Raw genomic sequence first — 6,234 nt, forward strand, 5'->3', positions numbered from 1 at the left:
AACCAACAATATTAATTATGATCTCAGGGTAGAGCTCATCCACCCTTGGCGGTCCACCAATGCAGAATTTTGCTGTTGATTTGAAGAGTTTCTAAAAAGAAAATGCTTCCATTGCCATCAAGTTGCCCAGTTGAGGTCAGCAGTTCTTGCAGTCTTACTAGAACAATCCTTCCCATATGTTCCTCAACAAATAATCTTTACTAACAGAAACATTGTCCAATAGTTCTATACCAAAACGAGATTGAAGAATGAAGACTGAAGGGTTCATACAGTACCTGTTTATCAAAGGTGAGGATCAAACCCTAGAGAATTTGTTTAAAAATGAGCACAGAGTTCACTTGGAACTTTGTCTCAGCATGACTATTGGACAGTGACTGCAAGGATGATGTTGCTGGCCTCTAGCTGGCCTCCTATAAACCCTTCTAGGTTGTCAATACCACCATGAACATGGAAGTCTCTCAGCACAGCTACGTGATCTCCATGTGGCCCCTTTTCCAGGTACATAGGAAACCAGTACTCTTTGTGAGTGAGGCAATCTTCCTCATTTATGAACCTCCTTACTACTGTAGGTTTATAAGGCTTTTAACCAATATGTAACTGGGTCCAAGAAAATACACAAACACATTTCAAGTGCTGCACCAGCTGTCTAATTTTATAACCTTTAAAATTAAAGTAAGGAAAAGATATTACCACTGAAATGTATAATTTTTGGCTATAGGAATATACAACTATGATTACCATAAATATTCTAATGCTCTCTTCTGTCTCCTGCTTGGTTTGCGTTTTGTTTGCTTACTTTGCATTCCTCCATATGCGTTCATGGGAGCTTTATTTAATCAGCTTTGCTCGCTGCCTAGCTATCCGGACTCGCCCGTCGTGTGCTTGTCTCCTGCACCTCGTTCTCTCTGGCTGGCGTTTTTAACGGAGCACTACAGCCCTATTTGAGGTATGATAATCAGCTGATTAGCCAGCGAAGTCCTTTTCCCAGAGGCTCCTTTGTGTGCAAAATCCTCACACTCAATTGACATGTGGACATCATCAAGCTGATGAAATGCAATTGTAATGAACAAGTGAGGCATAGCATCTGCAGTGGGACCCTGAACGAAAAGGACCCTTCCCTCCTGACATGCTAATGCTGAAAGCTGCTCTCCGCCTGTACTCCCCGTGGGTACCTCATGGAAATATGAAGAGATGCATATTCAAACCAGCGCCTTCTGAGGGGGCTCGATGTACGGAAGAGAGAGCTGGGAGAAACAACCCTGGGTGGACCTGGCCAAATGCTAATTCTGAGACAGATTATATTGCATCACGCGCAGTAATGATCTGACAGTTCATTTGTGAGGAGAGTTCAGGATCTGAGGTTTAATGCTTGGGTGGACGCAGGTGCTGAGCCCCAGCTCCTCAGAGCTGTCAGAGGAAGGCAGGGGGCTGCTGTCAAATTATCCCAGTTAAAAAGGCTGAGGTGCCTGCAAATATGAAAGACATTTAAAAAATTAATGCATTCGTATTCAACACATATTGCAACAGTGTTTCATTAGAGGTGCTCTAGTCATATTAAAACTGACATCTGACCTTTCACATTTCTCTGAGGCTCTCAGGAACATTCTTATTACATACAAGCTAAAGTCAAAGAGAAGGTAATTGTGATAACTAGCAATAATTAAACAAGCTGACACTTTAGCACCGTTATTTTACCTATTCTTCTTCTTTTAGCACTGCGCAGCACAGTTATTATAAAAGTCATATTTGTATTAGTGAGATTATTTTAGAGGAAAAGATATGAGGGGAAAAAAAGACTGTGACTTACACACACTGCCTAAGTATAGCATCATTTCCTCTCTCAGTTGTTCTGCGTAATCAAGAAGACTTATTGTATTACCATTGCTGCATTGTTACTGCATAATCTTGCTGTAATTATGATAAGCATGCATAATGGAGACACATTCCATACAATTTCCCGGATCAACATTTCCTGCTTTCATGCATAAAACATTCATCATAAACGGATACAAAGAGGGAAGTCATGGAGACTATCAAAGTCAGGATTTCATAAATTACAGCAAGATAATTTCTCAACAGCATCCTTCCAGCTGTGGCCGCGCAGCAGCTCGCAAAGTTTATCCGACTAAATCTTCAAGATAGTTTGGATATTTACATCAACAGAGTGTGGCACAGTTGGTAGAGGTCAGGCCAGATAAACAGGCTGATGATAGCATACATATTGTTCTATATAGATAGATGTAGGTCATTCCACCTATGGCCTCCAGCTGAGGGGCTTTGTGGTGACAGGACCTCTGGGCTTGGACCTCAGAGACAAAGCAAATGTGCAGCCAGCAGGCACCCTGTATTCTGAGCCTTTTGGGTTGCTGTGGTGTCAGGGGCAGAGAGGGTCATGGACCCCAAAATCTAGTCTCACACACTTCAACGCTATCCCTAACCCGGTGTAAGCACAACTAGACCCTAGGATCTAAGGTGGGCTCTCTCCCACCAGGTGTTCTGGATGGCGTACATGTCTTCAGGGTATGGAGTGCCGTTGGCCGCCCAGGACTACACATGGTGCCTGGGGTCAAACATGGAGCCATGCTATACCAGCTGTCGCTTTGCTGTTCGCCCCAGCTCCGAGCCAGGCCTGCTGGAAAGTGCCAGATGCGCACACTTAAGTCACTCTTCTACAGCTTACAGCAACATGGATCTCACTATCTGACCTCAGTTGGTATTGTTTTCTAAGATCATTGTAGTAAAGTATGAAGCATGTAGGGACTGTAGAAAAATATCCAACGTTAGTTTCTCAAAAGAGCACAGAAAGTGTTCCTTAGTATTCCCCCAATAATTGGCAGGGTCACTGTTCTGTCTTCCCATTCAGCATACAAGGGCATCCATTAATTTGAAAAGGCTAAGCTACCGTGCTCACGCGTGTACAGACCCAGATCACAGACTCCGCACTGCTTTGGAAGCAGCAGCACTCCATCTTCTGTCTAACTGCAGCTAAAAGCATGAAAGCAGCAGAGAGATTTCATTTGGCTAACTGACTGAAGGCACTGAGGGAGTAAAGCTCGCTGGAGAGATTTATACACCCAGCCTGATGCCTCCTGCTCCCTATAATAGAACAAAAGCGTGTTGTCTCTTCCAATTACAGATGTCAAAACGCTTATTTTGAGGGTTGTGATCTTTTCCCTTTTAATCTGCAAAGATAAAAGGTCTCAGCTTCATTAGCATGTGTTCTCTCCCCCCAGACTCAGATTCCCTGCAAGCAGCCAGCTCAGCCTTACAGCCTATTACCCACTCTTGGGGCCATTAAGGTCTAACATTAATGATGTGTAATTAGCATATGATGACAAATAATAACAATGCACTCCCATTTGATATAATGGGGGGTAGGATAATAACATGGAATCCCACTGTTTCAGCCGTACATAAAGCTCACAATATCTATGTTTTATTGCCCACTCTGTTCAGAGGTATAATGGAGTGGGATGTAGTACCTGTGCATAAATTATTCAAATTAATATGTTTATCAAGAAATATCACAATTACAATACATCAATGAGTCAAAGTGCTTAATCTGCGCTAAGCTTGACTGTAGTTTAATCATACTCAATGACTGCAGGAGTGAATTTTAATGTATTTCTAAGAGGTAGTTTTTTTTTGCATGTGTGAAGAACATGACAATATCACAGACTACCACTATTTTGCAGTTGAAGTTCAACAATATGCATCTTTTTTATAACTCAATTTAACAAATAGGCTAATAATTGGTCTTCTTTAGCTCTCTGGGCTTACCTATATCCCTCATTTATAAATGATCTTTTAAAGTTAATGATGGCGAGAGCTCAAGTTAAATGGAGGGGTATTAGTAGACAAGTGATCAATTATGCTGTAGAATAGAGGCAAAGCAATCAGAAGTGACAGACCGTCTTCAAACAGCTCTTCTCATCCATTAAACAGACTGCCTGTTTGTGTCAGCTGTGGGTCTGGAAGAAAACCATACAATTAAAGAGACCCCGCATGTTTACGCACACACATTCATATGCAGCTCCAACATGGAGCATCTTGTATTGTGTTTTGTGTAATGCAGCACACACTACTTTTTTTTATTTTTTCACATCTGTCACAAAACAACCCATCACCAATTATACTGAAGCAAAAACACGGGCGTTTTCAAATGTGTTGGTTACCTCCTGTAAAGAGGATGGTGGGGCATCTCAGAATCAAACTAATCAAAGCACCTCAAAAGTGAAATCTGAATGAATTTATTGACAAACACAAAAGTGAGGTGCTGTTGAAATAAATAAGTGTGAGATGTTGTGAGACATCCTACTGTCTTTTTGCTTTAAATGTGAGAAATAAAATTGGCTTTTAAAAAAAAAAACGTGTTCTCTTAAATATTCTGCACTAAAGGGGCTTTCTTTCAAATGTACCATCTCTTTAATTGTTTCTTCTATAGATTAACGGAAAACAACTATAATGATAATAACAACATTTGTAAATTAATGTAATTTCTATCAAAAGAGAATCCAAGATCTCACTAAAAAACTAAAATATAGAAATGCCCAGAGGAAACAGAGCAAATACGAAACTATTCAACTCTTGTTTCAAATTGAATTTTCTCCGGGGAAACACAGACGTTCTGTCTTTTTTCAAAGCGAGGAAGGCAGGGCTATTTGAAACCCTGTTTACAGCACCCAGATCTCAAATTGACTTGCTAATGTTAACTTTTATTCCGTTGCCATGGGTTACCATGTCGTGTGATCTGACACCGAGCTACAGACACTGCTGATTAGTAGCATCCAGTTCTGTCCATCTCTGTGCATCACTGAACCATCTGGTCATTTATTAACTAATAAGCCCCTAATGGCCCAAATATTCAGCAGCCTGTCATTGTGACATGGCAGAAAATGCCTACATCTTTCAACTCGTCTTGACATGTTGCTTGTTTCACATCAAAACTCGTCATTTACAGGAGAGAAGCTCAGAGGGGTAGAAACTTGACCTAATCTGCAGTGTTAACACTGAGGCAGGAGCTTTGTTATCTGCTAGACTGACTGAAAGGATGTTAATGCATTCATCCTTCCCCACTTCAAGATTTTATTTTCCACCACAGCGAGAAGGATATGAGTGCTGTCAATAGGAATTTGATTATGCACACATTGATTCTATGCTCAAAAATGAAAGATTATGCACAGCCCGGACTCTGAGAGAGTGAAACACGCGGCTTACGGTTCTGCAGTGTGTTCACGTTCAACCTGTCATTTGTCGCCAAAACATTGACTTTTTGCCATAAATATTGCCAGATGAACAAAGCCAGCTGGGATTGTAATTGGTGACATGCAACCATAAATTTAACCTTTCCAGGGACATTGGTGGCAACCAATTAACTAGCCATTGAATAAAAAAATCCTTCAATTATCTGTCTCATTATGGCTATGTTGGCACGCATGTACAGAGAGCAAAGTGCAAAGAAGATGAGCCACAACAGTGATTTTTTTTCACATGTTGACTTTTTTATATTCCATTTCAGAGGTTAAGGCTGATAAAAATCAAAGTCTTATTTATTACAGTCATGGCAAAAATGAATGAATGTGCTGAGGCAATTCATCATTATGCTGACCATTAATCTGAAGTGTGAGGAAACATGAAGGCGCCCAAAATTGTTGTAAAAGACTGAACGCTTTAATACAAAACTCTAAATGAAATCCTGAAACAGCCCTTTTCTCTATCATTGGTCTGATTGGAGTGTGAATGAGCTTCATGTTGACCGGCCGGTTGCAGAACCTCTCTGTCAACTTAACTAGCCGCCTAGGATGGTGTGAATGTATACTTAACTCCATGTCACTTAGCGAGGCATGCACCCTGAGTCTCCATCAAGACGAGCTAAGTAAGATGGAAGACGAGCAGGCTTTGGCTGGAAAGGAGAAGGGAAATGCCACCTTTGGTGAACTCGCCTGTAACCAAAATCTCTAAGACTTATTTAAATGTTGTGCTAAGGGTGAGAGGATACAGAGCGTGTGTCTTTTACACACTTAAAATTATTTCTATTGTAGACATGTAAGGGGTATGGCTGTGTTAAGGGATTTACGTCATACTTGAAGCATTCACAGGAAAATCCCTATTCTAGCTCATCTTTTTAAATCTCCCCCCATACATTGGCATTGCAAACTACACTGCAAGCGTAGGAAATCAAATCATCTATGCCTTAAACCATCAGGCTCCATAAAAAATAAAGTTGAAACCGAA

This window comes from Eleginops maclovinus, chromosome 7, assembly GCF_036324505.1.
Source record: "Eleginops maclovinus isolate JMC-PN-2008 ecotype Puerto Natales chromosome 7, JC_Emac_rtc_rv5, whole genome shotgun sequence".
NCBI classification, from domain to species: domain Eukaryota; kingdom Metazoa; phylum Chordata; class Actinopteri; order Perciformes; family Eleginopidae; genus Eleginops; species Eleginops maclovinus.